The sequence below is a fragment of the Macaca fascicularis genome, chromosome 16 (genome assembly GCF_037993035.2).
Source record: "Macaca fascicularis isolate 582-1 chromosome 16, T2T-MFA8v1.1".
NCBI classification, from domain to species: Eukaryota; Metazoa; Chordata; class Mammalia; order Primates; family Cercopithecidae; genus Macaca; species Macaca fascicularis.
In genome coordinates, this window is record NC_088390.1 from 70,844,942 (window position 1) to 70,870,287 (window position 25,346).

Below are 25,346 nucleotides of genomic sequence, written 5' to 3' on the forward strand. Positions count from 1 at the left end.
CACTACACCCAGTTAGTTTTTAAATTTTTTAAATAGAGACAGGGTCTCGCTGTTGCCCAAACTGGTCTCAAACTCCTCAGCTCATGCAATCTTCCTGCCTCAGCCTCCCAAAGAGCTGGGATTACAGGTGTAAGCCACTGAACCTGGCCCTCTCTTTATTTTTGAGAATAGTACTGCCTGACATTGCCTACCTGTTACTTGTTGCCCCATAAGAAAATATGCTGTACGTGGCAGAAAGTTAGGTTTATTCACTGCTATGTCCCAATGCTGGCACTGAAATATTTATTAGTTTAATGAATGAATGAATGAATGAACACTGCACATAATACCTAAGTAACCTGTTTGTGTCCTTTTTAGAAAATTCTATATAGTTCAGAAGAGGAATATTTATAGTTGAGTATATTTTACAAGTTGAGCATCAGATTTTAGCTTCCATAATGTAACATTACATCACTGTTGCTATGAGAAAGTGAAATCTAACTTAAAACTCAGATGTCACTACTCAATGGTATCCTTTCCAGGAACAAAAGCCTTTCTAACTGAGGACTGTAACATGGTAACTCTCTCTTCCATAGAACCACTTTGTATAACGTTGTTTCTGCTGGGAATATACATTTATTTTAGGAAAGGGAAAAATCCAATCCAGTTGCTGTATCAAAGAAAAGGATCCTTCCAGAAAAGGGAGGAATACTACTTCTGGGTGGTGGTAACTTCTCATATCTTGATCATACAAATAAAGGCTCCTCTGCAGGATGCAATCTACCAGGGGTTTGGAAGTAGAAATCAAAGGGCTGTTGCCACCAAGAGGACTGCAGTTTCAGACCTGTGGTGCCAGGGCCTGCCTCTGAACCAGAATCATCCTCCTTCTAGCCTGTGGGAAAGTACAGCAAAGGACTTAAAAGCAGGACACATCAAACATATGCAGTTTTCATGAGGTACTTTGTTAAAAACATGTATTCTCAAAACATGTATTCTCAAATTGTGTGACACATAAGACAAGCATGCAATGCCTCCTTCATAACTAATGTAAAAAACAATTTGGCCAGGTGTGGTGGCTCATACCTATAATCCCAACACGTTGGGAAGCCAAGGTGGGAGGATCACTTGAGGCCAGGAGTTTGAGACTAGCCTGGGCAACATAGCGAGATCCCATCTCTAAATGTTTTTTTTTTTGTTTTGTTTTGTTTTGTTTTTGTTTTTGTTTTTTGAGACAGAGTCTTGCTCTGTCACCCAGGCTGGAGTGCAGTGGCATGATCTCAGCTCACTGCAACCTCTGCCCTCCGGGTTCAAGCGATTCTTCTGCCTCAGCCTCCTGAGTAGCTGGGACTACAGGCACACGCCACCACGCCCGGCTAATTTTTGTATTTTTAGTAGAGACGGGATTTCACCATATTGGCCAGGCTGGTCTCGAACTCCTGACCTTGTGATCTGCCTGCCTCAGCCTCCCAAAGTGCTGGATTATAGGCGTGAGTCACCACGCCTGGCCAAAAATTTTTTTAAATATAAAGCAATTTCTCTAAAAATTTAATTTCAAGCTATAAAAACCCACAAGGTCAAAGGTTAAACCAGTCTTTTGACTCTCAGGGGAAAAAAGCATATGAATAACCAGGGAAATGAATACAGAGTTGGTACTGCTTTTTCAACAATAAAAATAATAAAACTGCTATTAGACAAAAATGTCTTCTTCAAAAAGACCCTTGGGGGAAACACTGGGCCTCAGTTCCTGATGTGAGTGGGAAGGTGCATCTTTTGGAAGCACTACTGTTAGGCTGTACGAGTTTCAAAATGAGGCCTGGCTGGCAGGTTCCCGTTCTGCTAATCTTACTGAGGAACAACCAACAAAGGACATTCCCAGACAAACGCTTTAACACTCAAGGGAAAATGGTGTCTGTAACAGCAGCAAACTTTCTCTTCAAAACTTTGCATCTTACTTTAAATGAAGGGTTCTTAACATATGCATGCATGCAAGTTTCGGTCTGTGTGTACATGTGTGGATTTCTGCGGAGAGAGTTCATAGTGTTCAGAGTCCTAATGGCGACTATGTCCCAAAAGAAGTTAAAACACCACTCTTTTTTTTTTTTTGAGATGGAATCTCACTCTGTTGCCGAGGCTGGAGTGCAATGGTGGGATCTTGGCTCACCACAACCTCCATCTCCCGGGTTCAAGCGATTCTCCTGCCTCAGCCTCCCAAGTAGCTGGGACCACAGGCGTGCGCCACCATGCTCGGCTAATTTTTGTATTTTTAATAGAGATGGGGTCTCACTATGTTGGCCAGGCTGCTCTCGAACTCCTGAACCTCGTGATCTGCCCACCTCGGCTTCCCAAAATGCTGCAATTACAAGCATGAGCCACTGCACCCAGCCAAAACACTACTCTTTTAAAGGGTGGCAGAACTTTAGCCTTTGGATTATTTTGGGAAACCAAAGTTTTTCTGAGCTGCCTCTAAAGAATTCTGTCAAGCTGGGAGCTACTCGGGGTCAAAAACCTTTTCCCAAGAAAAATCCTAGGAAGCTTGAGAACTAACACACAATTGTGTGGGTGTGGACCTCTCATATCCCTGGAATGCCTAACAACCTGCTGGGCCTCATGGCTCAAACAGCCCCTGACATCTAGACAGCAAGTCAGTAAAGTCTTCACTTAGGGTTTGGATTCTTGAATTTGCCTCGCACTCATGGATGTTGACATTGTCCAGAGCAGGCTTTGACATTTCATAAGCTACTATTTTTTCTCAGAAATGCATTATTTTCTCCAGTTTCCCAAGAAAGATCAAAATTAATGCTGAGTCTTTGATGCTTCAGTACATCACTCAAAATGCAGAGCACATCTCCACAGAAACTTTCCTCCCAGGCAAGCTTTTTTCTTCAACTGGGCATTTCTGCATTAAAACGTAATCCTTTAGTCACTGTTCCCACTGTCCCCTGCCCCCTCAACAAACTGTATCGCAGCTATTTAAACATTTTTCAATATCTCGTAAGAATAACACGCACATTTCCCCCTCCCGTTTAAAAAATATTATTTTTTTTTCTTTTGACAAAATCCTGTTCTCTGAGTGCTTTTTCAAATATAGAAATTTAAGCATGATCTAAATTACATGAACTCTCTACTCCCCATAACCCTGCCTGCTGGACCTGTTGTGATCACATATCTGTTTCTACAAGCCACAGAAGAAAGTGACCTTGTTACTCTAAAAATCTCACTTTCATTACAACTCTACCCCATTACCAATATTCTTTCAGACATATGGCAATTTTGGGCCTTTCTTAAAAAATGTGGCCAAAGGTAAAATAAAATGAAAGGCTGAAAAATGACTGCTTTCTGCTTGCTGTCCTAAACTACAATCTTCTTCCATCATTTTTTTCTAAACCAAAAGGTACCAGTCTATTTGGAAAATAATCAGTTTTATAAAAGGTACCCTTACACTATTATTTTTACAATGACTACATGTATGGAAGGAGAAATTATAATCTGCTGAGAAAACTGCAAAATAATTTCTAACTCTTTGCTATAATTTGACAATTCCATTTTACGAGTCTAGAAAATGTATCATTGCAAAATGTCTCAAACCCATTATCCTAATTGAAATCTACTTAAATGGAATAGTTAGTTCCTTTTCAAGTCACATAAAAGCACATATAGAGCAGAGATCCTTCCTATTAAATCAAGAAAAGCTATGCCTATAAAGTACATGACATCTAAGCAGTAAAGATTTTAGCCTCAAAATTCCTTAACCATTTATCATCGTGTATGTGCATGCTCATCTAGAGACCTTCACCTGCTGCCATAGATACAAAATCGAGGATTGAACAATGCTCCTTTAAAGATAATAATAATAAAGTCAAGAAAAGCAGACATATTATATTATGGTCATCTAGCTAGATTTCACTGCCCAGTTTTTGTTCTCCACATATTTTATTGTTTTCTTTTTAATACAATGAACCTTTTTCACTTTTCAGATCCTAAACCTTTGACTTTGGAATATACTGCATATTTTGGTGGTGCTCCATTAAAATGGGTCCGTGTCATAGGAAGACAAACCAACTGGACAAGAGGGAAGGGAGCCCCCAGGCACAACAGACAGCAAAGGAAAGCCCGCAGACAGCTGAGAGCTAAAGCCATCACCGCCTCTGTATTTAAAATCCACAGTGCTGACTCTTCATTAATTTTAGATGAAATTCCACAGTAGGTTTTCTGTAATTACCAACAGCTTGCATTACTTGCTCATGAGACAGCTCTATCAATAAAGAGATCCGGTTTCTTAAGCAGAGTCTCCCAGATCAAAAGCCCACCTTCATGTGAAGATGTGTGCTGCCAATGGTCTAAGGAGTCCTCAGAAGCAATACGGAAAGGAGGCCTTCCTCCAACACCCTTTAAGAGCCAGATCCCTGACCTCCTCCTGAGCACTAGAGGCTGAAATTCAGAGAAAGGAAGAAGCTTAAATGGCCAAAGGCAGAAGATGACCATTCTTGACTCTGATTTAAATTTCTGCTAACAGGGATCTGCTGCAATCATGCATATTTGTCACCAGCGTTGTCCTGTTTTTTTTTTGACGGAGTCTTGCTCTGTCTCCTAGGCTGGAGTGCAGAGGCATGATCTTGGCTCACTGCAACCTCTGCCTCCCAGGCTCCAGCAATTCTCCTGCCTCAGCCTCCTGAGTAGCTGGGATTACAGGTGTGCGCCACCACGGCTGGCTAATTTTTGCATTTTTTAGTAGAGATGGGGTTTCACCATATTGGCCAGTCAGGTATCGAACTCCTGACCTCGTGATCTGCCCACCTCGGCCTCCCAAAGTGCTGGGATTACAGGTATGAGCCACCACGTCCAGCCTACCAGCATTGTCTTAAATATTGGGCCGCCCCCTGGAAGAATGCTTTCTGAAAGCAGTAACTTCTGTCTTTAAAAAAAGGTATATAAAACAATCATACTTTCATGAGCAGAGCCCACCATCACAGGACACGCATGAGGTTCGTGAGGAAAGGAAGGAGTCAGTAACTGCCAACAGCAGATGTGTGTTCTCGGCCAGCTGGAGGTTGCACGAGGAGAAGGCTGGACTTCTGGGCTAAAATGGGCGAGCTGAGGCCCTAAGGCCTTCCAGGGAAGGGCAGGATCCACCTTCCAGAGTCACAGTACTGGGAGGACCAGCCTCCTGGTGCTCTACCTCAGGGACCCCCTTTTCTTGCTGCAGATAAGAATCATGAGACCTAACAGAAAAGCTGATGACAGGGAACAGACTATTCAGAATACAGAAAAAGAAAGAAGGCGGCAGCTGGGCGTGGTGGCTCACGCCTGTAATTCTGTAAGCCCAACACTTTGGGAGGCCGAGGCGGGGAGATCACCTGAGGTCAGGAGTTCGAGACCAGCCTGACCAATATGGTGAAACCCCATCTCTACTAAAATTACAAAAATCAGCTGGACGTGGTGGCAGCCGCCAGCTACTCGGGAGGCTGAGGCAAGAGAATCGCTTAAACCGAGGAGGTGGAGGTTGCAGTGAGCTGAGATCGGGCCATTGTACTCTAGCCTGGGCGACAGAGCGAGACCCTGTCTCAAAAAAAAAAAAAAAAAAAAAAAGGAAAGAAAAGAAAAGAAAGAAAGAAAGAAGAAGGCAGAGGAGGAAGAAGAGGAATAAAAAAGGCAAAAAAGAGACTCCCTGTGAAAACTCAGTAGGGTACTGGTCAGAACAAATTGACTAAGAGAACTGAAGGATAAAATATCCTGGCACAGGATACCTGGCTAGGAAGACATGTATCTCCAATTCTCTCCCTCAAAGGTCTCCTAGGATTTGAGGGGAGAGGGGCTAGCAGTGAGGAAAGAGAATCTCGGGGCTCCAGGGATGATCTGGTTTGAGCAGTGAGGAGGCGGCCAGACTTGCACATGGACCCCCGCGTGGGGAGCCTGCAGTTCGCTCACCGGTGTTGTCTGTGCTCCAGGTTCTTCTACTGTGAACTGGTCTCTCCGTTCTAAAAAGTTGGCTTTAGAGCTTTTTAGATGAGAGGTATGAGAGATTTAGACCTGAAGTTCCTCCTTAACCTTTCTCAGTTGAGGGCTTTTTGAAAGCCTGATGAACATCAAAGACCCCTCCCCACCACACAAATATACATACGCAAATATCCACAAGAGTTCTGCACTCGATTTTCAAGGAGACACAGATATTTCTCTTCCCCCTCCCCAAGATTAAAAAACCCAGACGTACAGAATTCATTACACTGTTTTGAATAGGAGGAGTAGGGTTTTAATCTACACCCCTTTGGATGGTGAGTGCATGGTCCTAGGGCATTTGGGCAAGACAAAGATAGCATGTGAAGTCTCACTCCAGGAAGAGGACAGCCTTCTGGTGCCTCCCAAAGCTCTGCCAGCAATTTTACTCCTGGAACCAAGACTGTAGTGGGAAAACAGCTGGTTACTTTCTAGTCAATAAATAACCAATCTATTGAAAAACAAATTGGCCGGGCGCAGTGGCTCACGCCTGTAATCCCAGCACTTTGGGAGGCCAAGGCGGACGGATCACGAGGTCAGGAGATCGAGACCATCCTGGCTAACACGGTGAAACCCCGTCTCTACTAAAAATACAAAAAATTAGCCGGGCATGGTGGCGGCACCTGTAGTCCCAGCTACTGGGGAGGCTGAGGCAGGAGAATGGCGAGAACCCGGGAGGCGGAGCTTGTAGTGAGCCGAGATCACGCCACGGCACTCCAGCCTGGGCACTATCTCAAAAAAAAAAAAAAAAAAAGAAAAAGAAAAACAAATTATAATTGCAAAACATACCTAAGTGCTTTATGTTAGTGAGAGAAAGAATTAGAAATAATCAAAGAACAACAGAGAAAGAGAGAAAAGAAAAATTGGTACACTAATTTATAAGCTATTAATTTGGGAGAAAATAATCTATTTTATAAGAATTTCCCATGCTTAATGCTACTTAAAGAGTTAAAATACTTGTTTTAAGATTCTTTAAAGACCTTCCCTAAAAGGAAACACAAGATGGGTAAGGATCTCACTTTAAAGATTCACAGGAGGCTGACTCTCACCAGTGTCTGGAACTGCCCACTGACTGTCCCCAAGCATAGCCACTGCCTTCTAAGCAGTGTCATCTGCTGAATGCTGAAGGGATCACTGGATAACCAGTCCATATTAACTAAATGCAGGTATAGCCTATTTTATAAGCCCTTCATCAGGCCTCAAAGAATTTGGCTTGAACTCATCCCAGTGGTTAGATGAGGGTTCCCACGCCAAATTCTAGGTTTCCTGCTTGTCTGTCAGGGACCCTCCCTCTCTTAGCAATAGCATCACACTTGAAAAGATGCCCCCGTGTACCCACATTGACAGACAGAAATAAGAACTAAAGGGTTGGCCAGGCGGGGCTCAACCCTGTAATCCCAGCACTTTAGGAGGCCAAAGAGGGTGGATTGCTAGAGATCAGGAGTTCGAGATGAGCCTGGCCAACGTGGCGAAACACCATCTCTACTAAAAATACAAAAATTAACTGGGTATGGTGGCGCATGCCTGTAATCCCAGCTACTTGGGAGGCTGAGGAAGGAGGATCACTTGAACCTGGGAGGTAGAGGTTGCAGTCAGACTGTCGCACCACTGCACTTGAGACTGGGCAACAGGACAAGACTCTGTCTCAAATAAAAAAAAGAAAAAAGAAAAAGGAAAAAATCTAAAGGGCTGACCCCAGGCACCTGCCCCCTTACCTACTGTTTACTGCTGTAAGAACAGGAAACCAAAATCTCTCATTCCAACTTTAAATACCGACTTAAGCACTGGTATAAACCAGCTCCTAAAACAGAAAAACATCCTTTAAAAAAATTCCTTTTTTCCTTAGCTTGAATAAAGCACCCATCTCACTCAACGTTAACCAATCGACAGTACAGCCTGCTCTGTGCTTACTCAGCAGTGTGTAGGGTGAGAGGCTAGGACATTCCACTGGAGCACTGTGGGAAGGAGCTCAGGAGGAGCTGGAAGGCAGTTCTGAGAGGGAAAACGGAGGCTAATGGTTCAGTTCTGTGGCAGAGCCCACAAAATGGCTAAAATTCTTACAGACCATAATAAGCTAGGTTTTAGAAATTGTGAAATTAGAAATTTCTGGAAGGCTTCTTCGGAGCTGTGGGTCAACAAATATACATATATATTAAATTTGTTTTCAATTTTATTTTTTGAGATTAACACTTCGGCATAAAAAAAATCATACAGACTTCTGGAAGGACCTCTTAACCATCCACCCCAGAAAATTCTGGGCCCTGCACTTGCTACATTTGCTGCCAAAACAACTCTATCACCTAACTCGAAAACTAAACTCAAGATGTGTGTTTTTTCCCTTCCCTAAGATTTTAGTGCCTCCTGAAATAAAATTCACTTCAGGCTATTAGGCCTCCTCTGAATACCACTCTCCATCACGGTCAGCCTTAAGACGAAAGCTAGGCTGACCAAATGAGTTTGGTTTCTGGCTCAGAGCATGATCAATAGCCATTTCTGCTGGGAGTTTTAGCCTTAAAAAAAAAAAATTAATGTTCCTGCTTCACTATTAACCTACTCCATCAGGATCGAATACCACTCACTGTATCCCCACAGACATTAGCCTACCCTGGGAAATTAAAACAAAAGCAATTCCTTTCCCACGGGTTTTCAGCTACTGACTTATTTTCCATTTCAATTTTGCCCCTGAACTTAGCCGGGCAAAGAGGCTCAATCCCTGAGGGCAGCTCCTGCCAGGCTTCCTACAGCAGTTTCTGCTCCTAACTGTAGGTGAGGGGGATGGGAAACTGGGATGGCCACATCAGATCAGCCACTGTCAGGGACTAACCGTCAAGCAGTCACTTCTAACACCCATCCAGGCACTGAGGATACCAAGATGGCTCCTGCTCCAGGTTAAGTGGAAGCATTTAAGGAAACATTAATAGAAGGTAGGAAATGCTCAGCCATTACTGAGCAACTTTAGTGAGCAGGTGCCAGCCGGCCTGCCTGACCAAGAGCTCTGTGCTTACTTCCCTGCCTCAGTCACAAGGTCCCTTGCCCTCTGGATGGCTTTTCCTCATTTGTCATCATTAAGTCCAACACACACACTTCCCTCTACCTGCTCTCAGATGTAAAATTATCAGCAAGGTAGGGTTAGAGTTTACCGCATAGTCCACTTGTAATAGACTTCCACCTTATACAAACATCTGCACGGTCTACTACACTTGCCGGAGGCCTACTTTAAAATCTGTCTATGGAAAATAACACTGTCGTTTCGGTCTGGCAAGCAGCATCCTACAACAACATAACTTGCTCCCCTCTCACTACTTTTTTTTTTTTTTTGGCAGGGTCTCGCTCTGTTGCCTGGGCTAGATAGAATGCAGTGGCACCATCTCAGCTCACTGCAACCTCTGCCTCCCAGGCTCAAGCGATCCTCCCACCTCAGCCTCCTAAGTAGCAGGGACCACAGGTGCACGTCACCATGCCCCACTAATTTTTGTTTTTGTTTTTTATTTTGTAGAGACAGGGTTTCACCATGTTTCCCAGGCTGGTCTTGAACTCCTGAACTCAAGGGATCCACCTGCCTCAGCCTCCCAAAGTGCTGGGATTACAGACGTGAGCCACCAGGCCCAGCTTTCCCCTTTCCATCATAAAAGGAAATGCTTTCCACCAGGTTTCCATGATCAGGACACACAGAGTAAATCACTTACAGGATTTTCTTTTGGGGCTAGGTGTACCCCATAGTACTTTGCTCTAACTCCAATCCTAACAACCATCAGATTGTATTTGCCTGCCTGTGCTGTTAAGGTTTCCAGCACATGGGGGCATGAGCTGCTCACGTTCAGGCATGAGCTTACAGATACGGGAGCCCCCTCCTTAATGGTGTTCCCAATCAGCTTTGGTGCTAGTTTCCACTCCAGAGCTCCAAGGCACCACCTTGGTACCTAGAATGCTACTAAGTCACACAGGTCTCCTCATTATCCGATTCTGTGATTTTCCTGTAGACTTTTCTCTAATTACTATACATTAATACAAATTTCTAATTAATATAAAGCTTAAAGCCTTCTTAACTTGCAGTCTCCCAGAAAACACATCGCTTTAGTCTTCACAAAACATCTCTCTGGTTACCGGTGGTGCTGGTCTGGGGAACCAGTCCCTTCGTTCCAGAAGAACATTATCTCCGCATCAAGTCCTTCAATTTCCTATTCATAACTTCAAAGTTCCCGGGGAAGACCTAGGTTTCTCCTTTTTCCTTATGACATGTCAGGTGGACCTGATGGGCACTGGCAGGCTCCCCCACTCATCTGGAAGCAGCCCTCAGGAAGAGAGAGAAGGGGGAAGTCTCCCCATCTGCAGGGTCAGGTCTAAACACAGCTGTCCAGCTTCTTTCCAACAGGGAATCTAGCAGCAGCAGGAAGCCTCCCCTGCGCAAGGCACAACCAGAATTCCCTCTTATTACTGCCTAGAGCCCTTTTTAGTGTCCACCAGGTAGTACTGGGGCCTACTCAGAAACACTTGGCAAACACCCCCCACAGGCAAAGTACTCTAGCTTGCCGATGGCAGTGAAGGAGGTCAGAGGGAGGAGAAAGGTGCAAATACGAGCAGGGCAGAACCCCTACCCTCCAGGAAGACAGGAAGACTGCTGCACCCCTAGCTGTGGGCTGTATATGGAAGACTCCAACCTTAAGGTCTCAAAATGGAGCCTCATGTCAGTGCCTCCTGAGGCTGGGAGCAGAAAATCCATCCAGACAAGAGGGTCAGCCTCAAATCCCATCCTTGCAACATGATGGGCAAATGCCTTTCAAGTCTGGGACAAGGGCATGGAATATGCTTTCTCAGAACATGTTTTTGTAGGATGCTCTAAACCCTCGGTACCGTTTTTATGATAGATCCCTGTGGACTCTTTCCCCCCCATTTCCCTTCCTGGGTTATTCTCTAAAAACTACTTAACCTCTCCAATAAGCCCAAGGTGTTTTCATCTGTTTTTGAGGTGTCACCCAGGCTGGAGTGCAGTGGTACAATGATGGCTCACTGCAGCCTGGACCTCCCAGACTCAAGCAATCCTCCCACCTCAGCACCCTGAGTAGGACTACAGCTGCACTCCGCCATGCCTAATTTTTAAATTTTTTGTAAATAATTTAAAGATGGGGAGGGTCTCCCTATGTTGCCCAGGCTGGTCTTGAATCCTGGGCTCAAGTGATCCTCCCATCCTAGCCTCCCAAAGTGCTGAGATTACAGGCATGACCCACTGTGCTCAGCCATATAACCCAGTTTTCAAAAGAATTCCTCAGGTTGAGTTTCCCTTGTTTTCTAATGTGGTTTGCACTCTTTCATTCATTCACCCCGAAAATATTTAAGCAGCATGTCTAGTGGGTCAGATACGAAGCTAGGTACTGGGTAGATAATGCGGAGCAAAACCAACAAGGTCCCTGCCTTCCTGGAAGAAGGGGAAAAGCAGGTGTCTACCACAGAGTTATGTAGTAACAAACTGTGATGAGTGCCACAAAGGAAGAGAGAAAATGGGGGTGGGGGTGAGGTGGGGAGTAGAGCTGTTTCCTGCAGAGGGTTCAGCTCCTAAAAAGTCTAGCTCCCTTCCAACTGGGAAGAGAAAAGTGGCCAGTGTGCCTGGAATACAATAAACCGGGAGAGAGAGAGAGGCCCAGGCTGGAGAAGGCAGGAGGGGCTAGATCACACAGCACCTAAACATGTTCAGAATGTAGATTTTATCCCACAAGCAACAAAGAAACCTTCAGAGAATTTGAGCAAGGATGTGACAGGATCATGTTAGAACTATTTGTTATTTATTTGAGACAGGGTCTCTGTCAACCAGGCTGGATGCAGTTGTGTGATCACAGATCACAGCGGCCTCAACCTCCTGGGTTCGAACAATCCTCCCAGCTTAGCCTCCTGAGTAATTGGGACTACAGGCACAGGCCACCACACCCAGTTAATTTTTCTTTTGTCTTTTTTTTTTTTTTTATTTTGTAGACAGGGTCTCACTATGTTGCCCAGGCTGGTGTTGAGCTCCTGGGCTCAGGCAATCCTCCCACCTCAGCTTCCCCAAGTGTTGAGATTACAGGTGTGAGCCACCATGCCCAGCCATGTTAGGAATTTTTAAAAGACCACGCTGACTGCCAGGTGGTGACGAGATTAGAAAGGAGTAGAAGTAGATGAGGGCAGGTCAGTGAGGGGCTGCCAGAGCATTCCAAGCAAAAAGATGGTTGTTTAGACCACACTAGAACAGTGGCAGAGAAGCTTGAGAGAAAAGAACCATCCAAGAGACATTTATAAGATAAAAATCAGCAGTACTTGGTGCAGGACTGGATAAGGGTGAGTGGAGGGAGGTCGAGCTTGCATTTGCAGTGAGGAGAAATGTCAGTTACCTCTGGCAGAAAGCACAGGCTGAGCAAACTCTGCAGTTCACTGGCACTGCACTTCCCTCGGCACCTATTTTTCAGAATTTCTAGAAAAAGTTCAAGCCCATCTCTTATTTACTCCTAAATCTATTCCAGAAACTGTCATCCATTTTAAACACATTTATCAAGCATCTACTATGCTCCGGGGATAGACAGGTGACCAGCAGCTCATGCTCTCTGCATCTGTCTTCTTTGAGCCCCTGGGTGTTGCCTAGAGGCGGCCTCTAAACCCTCCTGGCAGCAAACACAACTCCCAAAGCTGAAACTTCATACAAGTTACGTTCTGAAACCTTCATACAAGCCACTTAACAGATGCCTCTCTACCTCTTAGAGACATTCCGCAATGCAACAAGCAGCTTGAGTTCTTTTCACTCAGAGATTCACTCCTCATTTCATAATATTCTGAGCCCCAGGAGACATCATAGCATCAAATCAAAACTCCCCAGGTCTTTGAGCCTTGCTCTTGAAGGAAGATCACGAGTCCCACCAGGCAGTTATTCCTTCTACTACATAATCAAACTCCTTTTCTGTAAAATGTACTGAGTTTGGAACCTACATGCGACTTGTGCCCTTTGATTTGTAGCCCAGATTAGTTTGTGCTGGGTTCTATCCCATGACCGGGAATGGTGGTTTAATAAACCCTGGAGCTATACCGTCCAATATGGGCACATGGAACTATTTAAATTAAAATTAAAGTTTCGGTTTCAGCTTAATTAAAATGAAAGCTTCCAGCTCTCAGTTGCACTAACCACCTTTCAAATGTTTAATGGTCTGTTGTACGTACCATGGTGCACAGAGGCACTGCTACAGGGTTGTTTGCATGTTTGATTTGAATTTCCCCTTTAAAAAATAAAAATGAAATTCAACATATAGAAACTTTCAACATATTAACTTGTGTCCTGTTTCATGCTACAAGTGAATACTATAAATTGAACTTAAAGTAACATACGCCACTAAAATACTGCTTCTTAATCAGTTTCACAGTTTGGGCTTTGTGTAAAATTCATTTGCTAAGAATGTTTGAAAATAATCTGTGACTTCATCATGGGCTCATAATTTTATAAGCCACTGTGGACAAAGACTGCCCTTTTTTGTTTGTTTGATTTCTAGAGACAGAGTCTCACTCTGTCACCAAGGCTGTGGTGCAGTGGTGCCATCATGGCTCATAGCAGCCTTGAATTCTGGGGCTCAAGCGATCCTCCTCCCAGCTCAGCCTGCCAAGTAGCTAGGACTATAGGTGTGTGCCACTGTGTCTGGCTTCTTTTTTTTTTTTTTTTTTTTTTTTTTTTTTTTGTAGAGGCAGGGTCTCACTATGTTGCCTAGGCTGGTCTCAAACTCCTGGCCTCAAGTGATCCTCCACTTCAGTCTACCAAAGTGCTGGGATTACAGGCATAAACCACAGCACCTGGCCTTTTTTTCTTTTTTTTAATGTACCTTGCACACTGCCCAATACAGTTGCCATTTAGTAAATACATAGACTAACTGGTCATCTTGAAAGCACTCTTAATTTTATACGCCTACTTCTCATAGACAAGTCTATAAGAGGTTTCCACTAAATGTTCATTTCAGATTCTGAATTTCAACTACCTAACACCAGTCCTATGATTATGCAGTATGCAGGCATTTTTTTCTCTAGAATATCTAGCAAATGATTTTATAGTCCAAAGACACATTTATACTGTGACAGAAAATCCATCAACAATGCTTCATTGTGGAACTATCTTGGAATGAGATTAGCAAAAGTTGATAATTATCAAAATTGAGTAATAGATGCCTGAGATCCATTATATTATTCTTTACTTTTGTGTATTTTTTTAAAAAATGTTCCAGAGTAAAAGATTTTTCTTTTTTTTTTTTTTTTTGAGACGGAGTCTTGCTCTGTCACCCAGGCTGGAGTGCAGTGGTGCCATCTCGGCTCACTGCAAGCTCCGCCTCCCGGGTTCAGGCCATTCTCCTGCCTCAGCCTCCCCGGTAGCTGGGACTACAGGCACCCGCCACCACGCCCAGCTAATTTGTTTTTTTGTATTTTTAGTAGAGACAGGGTTTCATCATGTTAGCCAGGATGGTCTCAATCTCCTGACCTCGTGATCCGCCCGTCTCCACCTCCCAAAGTGCTGGGATTACAGGCGTGAGCCACTGCACCCGGCCAAGATTTTTTGAAAAACTTAGTCAATTATATACAAATCTGATGAGGCCTCACACATACTTTACAAGATAATTATAACTTTAACATGGCTGGGTTCATAGCACTTTACTGACTATCCCAAGTCAGTGACCTGTTATATGAAGTCCTCTCCTTGTATGGTCCTGAAGTGTGGTTGTTCCTTTGAATGGGGAAACATCAAATCTCATTGGAGATGGAGTTCAGGCAGGTTTTGCACACAGCAACTCCGAGTTGTCATGTTTGACCACCTGGCTATAAGGCCAGTAGTATCTGTCTCCTCTCATCAGGAAAAAAGGCTAAAGATCTCCTGCCCGCATCCAAACACTAAAGCAGACAACTGCAGGCAGGAGCAGAGGAACAGCTGCATCCGGTCCACCTTGCTCCACACTGACCACTGCACCCACTGCAGAGATGCCTACAGGTAGGGCCAAGTCTTCCAGGTACGGGTACCGAATGCTTAGCACACCACAGAAAGCCCAACACAAGCTACCTTAGAATGCCTCCATGGATACACCTACTCAGCTGTCTTAGTTTTACCTTCTGCCCTATGGTTACACTACACATAGAATCATGGGAAATGCTGACTAAGAAGAGGAGCTCATCCACTCCAAGTCAAGTTCCCCACGGCCCTGAGAGTCAGCAAACCCCACCGACAGTCCTTTCTGTACATGCCAGTTATGGCTTTCAAGGCTCATCCAACCCTCATAGCTTCTTGGAGGTGGGAAAGGGAGGCAAAAGAGGTTAAGAGACTTCCCGAGGCCCCTTGAGCAGCGTCTGGTTCCCGAGCTCCTGCTCTCCCTGCTACACTATGCTGCCCTGTGACATGTCCTCTGCAGCCTGGCACCTTCTGAGCCTGCCCTTCCCGTATTCCCCTCTCTGCCCCTCTTCACAGCTGCCAGACATCCACGTTGCTCCCTCTCTTGAAATGCTCTGCCCAAAACCCCCAGTTGCTGGTTTCTTCTTTTTCTTTCTTTCTTGGTGCCCTGTTCTTTTCCTTCAGAGGAAGGAGATTTTACACATATTACAATCCAATATATATGATGCATATGTCTACTGACTTGTTTGTTGTCTAGACTAGATAATGCGCTTTGTGCAGGAGGGAACCACATCTGTTTTGCTCCCCATCAGATTTCCAATGCCAGGCACAATGACTGGCCCTGGTAGATGCTCAAATATTTGATGAATGATGATCATTGTTCAGTCAATCCTTTCAGTAAAAAGATTTTTGAATTCTCTATTTCGAGCCTAAAATAATAAATATAACCATCTATAAGGATACAGCCTGAAAGACAGCATTAGGTCCAAGAAAGGACTGAAAATTGAATAAGAAAACAAGCCAGCTTATGTCAGCTTTGAACAGCAAGAGAAATGAAACTTATAAAATGCATATTGGGATTCCGAAAGGTTATCTGCAGGAGCAATCCAACGGGTGGGTTTTAATCTCAAATCCTAAATAAGCTTATGATTGAAGCCAGCTCCTCTTGCCCAGTGCCGCTTTCAACTGTTAGAATAAGCTGGGGAGGCACTTAATGCGTTTGTCGCAATAATCTTCTTAGGGAAAAGCCCTTAGAACCAATATTCCAGGCAAATCCAGCAGACAAAGGTTACCTGGTTGTTTCAAAGCCCACCCACATTTCCCATTCTCCCAGCTTCCACACAGAAAGTTTAGATTCTTCTCTCAATAGTCCCATTTATGCTCACAGTGACCTGGCATATGGCTTTTGTTCACCAAAGAAAAGCCTTTCCTTTCAAGGACTTAAGTCTTCTGCAACTCCCGTAAGAGTTAATTCTTTAAATTTAACAAAGTTCTCCCAATACAAGTATTCCCCCACTTATCTGCAGTTTCAGTCACCCATAGCCAACCAAGTTCTGAAAATATCAAATGGAAAATTGCAGAAATCAACAATTCATAAGTTTTAAACTGCATGCCATCCTGGGTGCAGGAATAGCTGTGATAAAATTTCTCACTGTCCAATCCCATCCTGCCCAGGATGCGGATCCTCCCTTTGTCCAGCAGATCCACACTGTAGGTGCCACCTACTCATTAGTCACCTTTAGCTGTCTCAGTTATCAGATCAACTGTCACGATATTACAGCTCTTGTGTTCAAGTAACCCTTGTTTTACTTAATAGCCCCAAAGCACAAGATTAATGATGCTGGCAATTTGGGTATGCCAAAGTGAAGCTATAAAGTGCTTCCTTTAAGTGAAAAGGTCAAACTTCAAAACTTAGGAAAGGAAAAAAATCTTGTACTGAGGTTGCTAAGATGTATGTTAAGGACGAATCTTCTATCTCCAAAATTGTGAACGATATGTGGTTGTTATAACTGTTCTTTCCTTTTTTTTTTTTTTGAGATGGAGTCTCGCTCTGTCGCCCAGGCTGGAGTGCAATGGCGCAATCTTGGCTCACTGCAACCTCCGCCTCCCAGGTTCAAGTGATTCTCCTGCCTCAGCCTCCTGAGTAGCTGGAACTACAGGTGCACGCCGCCCTGCCTGGCTAATTTTTTGTATGCTGGTAGAGATGGGGTTTCACCGTGTTGCCCATGCTGGTCTGGAACTCCTGAGCTCAGGCAATCCACCCACCTTGGCCTCCCAAAGTGCTGGGATTACAGGTGTGAGCCACCACACCCGGCCCAACTGTTCTATTTTATTAGTTATTATTGTTAATCTCTTACTGGGTCTAATTTATAAATTAAACTTTATTATAGGTATATACGCACAGGAAAAAAACATGGTGTATATAGGGTTCAGTACTATCAATGGTTTCAGGCATCCACTGGGGAGCAACATAAGTCAGCGTCCTAGGCCCAGCTACCAGTCCTTGACCTTGCTGTGTAATCTTGGACAAGTTATTTAACCTTTCTGAGCCTCAGTTTTCTCATCTTAAAATAAGATTCATAATAGTACCTACTACTCATAGAGTGGTGTAAGGTTTCAAGGTAAGAACAGTGCCTAGCACACGATTCCCCGTAAATGAGTTACTCATTGTTTTTTTGTTGTTATCACCTGCCTATTGTTTTAGTTTTTCAAAGCACTATCACAAACACCTGAGACTTCAAAAGTCCTGAATACAATCATCTTCTTTCAATCATTTAATTTCTCAGAGTCTTAGATTCATAAACTCATATAATCTATGAGACTGCTGGCAGTGGGGGATGGCACTAAGAAATCAACTCTTCTTTTTTGAAGAGAGACTTTTTTTTTTTTTTTTGAGACAGAGTCTCGCTCTGTCACCCAGGCTGGAGTGCAGTGGTGTGATCTCGGCTCACTGCAACTCCACCTCCTGGGTTCAAGCGATTCTCCTCCTTCAGCTTCCCAAGTAGCTGGGACTACAGGCATATGCCACCACACCCAGCTAATTTTTGTATTTTTAATAGAGACAGGTTTTTACCATGTTGGCCAGGCTGGTCTTGAACTCCTGACCTCAGGTGATCCGCCCACCTCGGCCTCCCAAAGTGCTGGGATTACAAGCGTGAGCCACTGCGTCCTGTCCTGGAAGAGAGACTTTTAAAAGTCCAAATTAGTGAAGTGATGTGCAGTTGGTAACCTTCCTCACTACGCACTGCAATTTTGGGTAATCCACGAAAACACTGGGAAATATGTATCTGATGATGAAGTGGGGATGACAGGTGAAACTGTCAGGACTGTAGCCGCCCGACTCCAAGTCCAGTGTTCTGTCCACCCCACCAATGCCAGTCAAGGGCTTCTGAACTTTTATGACCTCCTAGCATCCCTCTCATTAATGGTGCTTCATGGACATTTCACACAGTGTAATTAAGCATTATAAGGAGTTTGGAAAGGAGCAACACAAAATCTTGTATAACCTATGAGTTGCTTTAAAACTCACATGTAAGAATATTCACAACAGCATGGACTTCCAGTCTTCTTATAACAATATTTACTTTAAACTTGGGATTTAAAGTTGACAAAGACCTTAATGAATAGGAAGACAAAGGGAGCTGTCTGTCCATGGCTCGTTAGCTCCTGAAGTTAATGCTTCTCACAGGGACAAGAGTCAGCCAAAGGATAGTGCTCTAGGCAAACTGGAAAATGTTCCCCCATCCACAAATCATGGATTATTCTGGGCACTGAGTGGCAAATCTTACCAGATGCTTCCCAGCTTTTCCCAGTTAACCTTCATCCTGTCAGTGGACAGCATGACCTGTTATTGGGTGCTCACTAGAACCAGGGACATGAGTGATCTCATTTAATTCTTACAACTACCTATACATAATATACTCCCCTAGTTCATCTGAGAACATTGACCATGAGACACACTGTTATTTTATGTGCCAAAAAAGGAAGCCACTGCCAACTACAAGTCTAAGACCCCATACGTTACAAGATGCTTTTTTTTCCCCAGGAATGTTAAGATTACATAAATTACACTGTCTTGGCATTGTTGAAATGGGAATATTTTCCCACTTTACAGACAAAGAAACTGAGGTACACAGAAAGAGAAAGTAATTTACCCTTAAGGTCACAGAGCTGGTAAGCAGAGCACAAGGATACAGACCCAGTCAGGCCAGTCACCTTTCCATGGCAGTAAAAGATTTCCCAACAGCCTCCTGAATTACTCAACACTGCAGTGGGCAGAGAGACAGACACTGGCATCTAACTCTGGCTCCAGCAGGAGCACAGGAGCTCATTAGTGCAGCAATTCTCTGACTATCTCTGAACCTGACCACTCCGAACATGTCCACTGAAGAGGGCACTGCAAGAGACATCTCTAATAAAATGTAATTTCTCGGCCAGGCGCGGTGGCTCAAGCCTGTAATCCCAGCACTTTGGGAGGCCGAGACGGGCGGATCACGAGGTCAGGAGATCGAGACCATCCTGGCTGACACAGTGAAACCCCGTCTCTACTAAAAAATACAAAAAAACTAGCCGGGCGAGGTGGCGGGCGCCTGTAGTCCCAGCTACTCGGGAGGCTGAGGCAGGAGAATGGCGTAAACCCGGGAGGCGGAGCTTGCAGTGAGCCAAGATCACGCCACTGCACTCCAGCCTGGGCGGCGGAGCGAGACTCTGTCTCAAAAAAAAAAAAAAAATGTAATTTCTCTCCAGGGAAAAACAACGTGGTACAATGGAAAAAGCATGTTTTGTTTGCTTGGACACAGGGTCTCACTCTGTCATCTAGGGTGGTCTCAAACTCCTGGCCTCAAGTAATCCTCTTGCCTTGGCCTCCCAAAGTACTGGGATTACAAGATGTGAGCCACTGTGCCTGGCCCAAAAAAGCACGTTTTTTGAATCAATGTCCTAGACTGACATTCTTGCTCCACCATCTAACCAGCTTGTCACCTTAGGCAAGTTACTGATTTGCTCTGAGCCTCGGTTTCCTCTTCTGTAAAATGAGGCTATCACACCTCCCTTAGAGGGCTGCTCTAGGACTGGAGAGGATATATACACAAGGGGCAGAAAACAGTACCCGGCTGAGTAGGAACTCAACAATGCTCTCTTTTCTATACTAGTCTTCTGCCTTGGGACAGAATCAAAGAATAATCATTCCCTGTGACCTCAGTGATTCCCAAGGAGACCTTCAGGAGATAAGGATCAGACAGAAGAAAGCAGACCCTGAGGGATATTCAGGCAAAGAAAATGAACTAGAAACACCTAGAGGACAAGAGACAGTGTGTGTTTAACGAACTTCCTAACTCTGAAAGAATGAATTGATAAATGGAAAAAAAGAAAGAACAGGAATTTTCCATCAAAAGATACCAGTCAACAGACGTGAGGATTAATATAATTTTATATTGAACCTGACACAGAAAACTGGTCTTTGAAGATTCAGTTTGATACTGAAAGTAATCTACAGTGAGGAGAATTTCCCCATTGCTCTGTTCTCATATTAAGTAATAAACTGTGCAGTTCTCCCCTCTCTTTCCTCAAGGGATTCAGAAAACCTTCCAGAAAACAGGAGCTTTTGACTTGAAGGAAAGGCAACTAATATGGCATACAGAAACAAACTCTTCCTCCTTTAAAAAAAAACAAAAAACAAAAACACCCTCCATCATATCTATAATGCTAGCAGTTTCTGGCATACAGCAAAATTATTAATAAATAATTTCTCTTCTGACTCCAGGCAACTGCTTTTTGTCCAAAACATGCTACACATTTATTCTATCTAAAAGTCTAATCTTTCCTGCTTCTTCTCCAGAAGCACTCTAACATAATCTCAGTAATGAACATTATGTTTGCTATATGCTGTGTCTAATCTTCTCACACGATGACATAACTCGCTCTTCAAACCTCCAACACTCAGGCCAAACCAAACTCCTGAATTTTTCCTCCCTCCTCGTCTATCCCAGCCCCTGGGTTGCTTGTCAGTAGACTCAATTACCACCATCTTCTGATGTGAATCAATTTGTTAATCTCCTTCCTCTCAGGCACAGTGCCTTTTACTGGAGATAAACACGCAAGCAAGTTCAGTTCACCCAGAGCCCTCCACATCCTCTCCCTCCAAGCCTTCACACTCCCAAAGGGGCCCAGAAAAAAAAGGAAGAAATGTTATGGCAAAATCCCACTCTATCCACATCACCTCAGGAGGCTTGTTTTCCATAACTTTAGACCAACTACCATGTTTGGGGAGTCTCTGAAAGAATACTGTTTATGGTCTGGGTAAGAGCTAACAGAAATGGCAGTTTCATTCTTCCAATATGAGACAAGCGTCTCTGTGTGACCCAGCTCTAAAACTCACAAACCTAGACTCCTCAAACTCCCCATACTCCAGAGTTCAAGGATAACCTGCCCTCCATTTTTCCTTATTGTTTTCCATATAAAAGTCACTCGTTGTTTCCTCTCCAGCTTATACCTGGCTCCTGAAATGACTCCTCTGAATCCTCTGAGAATCCTCAAAACATGTAAAAGACTCATTCCTTTTAATGCATGTGCAGAGTGGTGATGGTGTGAAGACGCTGGCACTTCAAACGTGAATATGGCAGGAGCCCTGCCCTCAAGGAGCCCACAGTTTTCCCTCAGCTCTAAAACAGGCTGTGCTCCCTGGGCAGTGTCTGTAAAACACAGTGACAAAGTACTTCATAGCTCTGGAGACAGAACGAGGGTGGAAACAGACTTTGCCCTTACATTTGATGCCCAGTAACCATAACAACCGATGGTTTAAGTAACTATCAACCCACTGTGGGGCTAAGTTTTCCAAAAATCGTTTTCAAAAGGGGAAGACTCCCCTGCACCAACTCCCATGGCAGCCGTGCGCTCTGGGCAGCGTGTGGTGCAATGTGGCTAGCCGTTCCCCGCCTTCCCCGGTCCCACCGTATGGTTTCCGTGCTCAGCAGCCAGCGGCTACGGCGTCCACCGCCACACCGCCTCCCCGCAGGGCACCTGGCGCTAGGCCTCAGCCCAATGTCACTTGTTAACCTTCCGATCCCCCGGATTTCGGCACGCCGACGCCTCCCTGCTAAAGCACTCAAACCACCCCACCGCCACCCGCGTTCTCCAGGAGTTGGAGAAAAACAACCGGGGCGCAGACAACCTTTGACAGATTCGAGTAAAAGTAACTGCGGTTCTCGACTTCCAAGCATTTCGCGTCGCAGGTGAGGGGGGCGGCAGGAACCCGGGGCCCCATTCATAAAATTGCAAGCCGTTTTCCTCTAGTTTGCGCGTGACAGTGCCTCCCTGCCGGCGCCGGGGACCGCAAGCTGAGGGAACCGGGCCGGCAGCTCCTCCGGCCGGAGTCGAGCCCGAGCCATCCGGCGGGGCCCCGAAGGAAGGGATCGCCCAGGAGCGTCGCGGGTGGGCGTCCCCGTCAATACCCGGACAGTGACAGCGGGTGGGGGGCCGAGCCCCGCCACGCCAAGGGCCACCGGACCCGGCCGGTACTCTGAAGCCCGCGGGGTCGATCCGCGCCCAGCCCGGGCCTTCTCCACGGGGCGCTCCCTCCACCGCCCTCACCTGGCCCCGAGACTGCTCACCCCAGATCTGCTGGCTGCCTCATTGTACTGCGCCGGCGCCCGTGCTCCCGGCCGCCGCGACTCCGGCTTCGGCTGGGGCACCGGCCGCGGTCCTGCCGCCCTGCAGCCCGCCCGCCCCCGGGCGCACGCCGCCCCGCCCCGCCGGCGGACCCGCCCCGCGCTCGCGGCCGCCGCCGCCAACCAGAGGGCGCGGGGGCGGAGCAAACGGCACGCCAGGCCCAACCAATCCAGTTCTACCGCGCTCTGAGATGAGGCCGCGGAAATGGGCGAGCGATTTGTCAGGTCTGTTAAAGGGGCCACCGCCCTTGGAGCTAGGGAGAGGAGGTGGGGAGGGTTACCTGGAAGAGCCCCAGGTGAGAGGCACAAGAGCTTCACTCTCCCCACACGGGGCTGCACGGCTCTCCCCAGCTCTTTACACTTCTTAATTTCCTCTTCGTGCAGTCCAGCAGCAACAAGTGCCCTTGAGACTAGGGCTGAGGGGGTGAGGTGGGGTGACTGAGGCTCGGAGAACCAGGGGTATCCCCCTGGGCAGATTCACTCGATTTGCATTTTAGAGGGCCATCAGACACATCTATCCCTGTCCAACTGCAGAAGTTGATTTAAAAAGGCAAATTCCCAGTTTTCAACATTATGTACTTCCCCCACCTAACTACCGCACTACCACATCCTATCCTGAACTAACTCTGTTACTAGTTTTTTTGTTTGTTCGTTGTCTCGCCACTGCAACCTCCGCCTCCCGGGTTATAAGCGATTCTCCTGCCTCAGCCTGCCGAGTAGCTGGGACTACAGGCGCACGCCACCACGCCTGGCTAATTTTTGTATTTTTAGTAGAGACGGGGTTTCACCATGTTGGCCAGGACGGTCTCGATCTCTTGACCTCGTGATACACCGCCCCGGCCTCCCAAAGTACTGGGATTACAGGCGTGAGCCATCGCGCCCGGCCACGAGTTCTTAGAGCTTAGAACTTACCTGGTATTAACTACTCATTTTTACAGAGGCAATAGCTGAGGCTCAGAGAGGTAAGTTCTCACTTAGAATGAGCTTCCTGGGATGGCAATGCCCATTGTGCATTTATCTTCTGTGAACCTGGGTTGGCTGGCAGAAGCACTGGCATATAGGGAGAGTTCCCTCTGCATATCCACATTTCCTGTCGGTGTGTCTCCTGCCTTAGTGGGTCTCAAACTTCAACGTCAGATCATCCTGGAGGGTTTAAACATGAAGATCTCTAAGTCCCACCCCAGAGCCTGTAATTCACTAAGTCTGGGATGGCCTGCAACACCCCTCCCTCCAGGTGATTCTAATGCAGGTGGTACAAGGACCACACTCAGGTGCATATTTTGAGTCTTATCATAGTCATGAAATTCAAATTCAACTGGCAAAATGAAAGCCAAACTCCTTTCATCCTCAGAATTAGTAATATGGTTGGGAGACTTGCTAGTAAGGGTGGAGGTGACCTACTAAGACACTCAGAACAGAATAAGTCATGCCAAGAACTGAGTGTAGAAGGGCACTGGCCCCAGATAAACAACAGCTGAAAGTTGGAAATCCTCAAGCAGGAAGAAGATTTGATGCCTGAAGCAAGGGGAAGCCAGGCTAGTTCTCTGACCCGTGAGACAGTGCATAAATATCTTAAAAATATCTTAATGGCAGACACACTCCTGCTCACCACCAGGCCCAATCATAATCCCAGAAGAATGCCCTGCTACTCTGGTGCCTCATTCCAATGCCATCAAGCCCTGCTCACCATTCTGGCAACATTCCTCTCCCTAGTATCCCAGACACCTGTCTGACCCAGAAGTCACTGCCCTCAGACTTGGAGGTCAGATCTTGCAGGTCTAGACATCCGCCTGACCCAGAAGTCATTATCCTCAGACTTGGAGGTCAGCCCCCGCCCACTAGATCTTGCAGGTCAGCCGTCTGCCACACAGATCTCAGGCTCTTGGAATGGCCTCCACACAATAACTCTGTTTGTGCTGTGATTACTGATGGGTGTTGTGTTGCCAGGGGCGACTCTGCACAAGGATTGATCAGCCTTATCAGAGTGCAGTCTCTGGGCTGCAGGCATTACTGCCTGGGATCACCACTTGTTTCTATTGCTGTTCCCAAAGGAAGAGGAATTCATGTCCCAACAGGAGAGGTTTCCAGTTGTGGTTATCTGGAAATGTGCAACAAATTCAGTTATCAATAGAGACACAGCCTGAAACTCTCCTTGGCCACATCTTCAGCCCCCTAACTCAGGGAGAGAGAGAGAGAAAGGGTAGGAGCCCTGGAGCTGCCCCCTGCAAAGGTCCTTGGAAGCTGGCAATGTGCCTCTCAGAGTGCCCACCAACCTCCTTTCCCTACCAAGCTCCACATAAGTGTTAAATTAATTAATACATTCCAACCAGATCTCAAGCTAGAAGCCAGTAAGATTCAGCATGAACACTTAGAAGGATCCCTTCTTTTTGAAATGTGAGGAATTTGGATGCATTGAAAAATAAGTGAACATATTATCACACAATAACGCTTCCTACCTTTTTTTTTTTTTTTCTTTTTGAGATGGAGTCAGCCTCTGTCATGTCGCCCAGGCCGGAGTGCAGTGGCGTGATCTTGGCTCACTTGTAACCTCCGCCTCCTGAGTTCAAGTAATTCTCCTGCCTCAGCCTCCCCGAGTAGCTGGGACTACAGGCACGTGCTACCACACCCAGCTAATTTTGTTTTTGTATTTTTAGTAGAGACAAGGTTTCACCATGTTGGCCTGGCTGGTCTCGAACTCTTGACCTCAGGTGATCTGCCCGCCTCGGCCTCCCAAAGTGCTGGGATTACAGGCATGAGCCGCTGTGTCCGGCCTGTTTTCTAACTTAAGAGGTTACCATGTGCCAGGTACTATGCCAAGTCCCTTGCACATAGTAATTCAC

The 25,346-nt window shown here is 45.7% G+C and overlaps 1 protein-coding gene across 15 annotated transcripts in view; it reads right to left on the minus strand.

The window, feature by feature from the left end:
• Positions 1-22,589, minus strand: part of TEX2 (testis expressed 2) — a 115,817-nt gene extending 93,228 nt beyond the window's left edge. For 8 of the 15 annotated variants that reach the window (XR_012426012.1, XR_012426013.1, XM_074020113.1 and 5 more), the window contains exon 1: positions 22,450-22,589. The gene's annotated coding sequence lies outside the window, so the exon portion shown is untranslated. Of the gene's footprint in view, positions 1-17,915; positions 18,017-22,010 lie in introns of all 15 variants that reach the window. The other 7 variants (XR_012426014.1, XM_074020108.1, XM_045374586.3 and 4 more) reach the window with 3 other exon arrangements.
• Between the last annotated feature and the right edge of the window lie 2,757 nt (positions 22,590-25,346).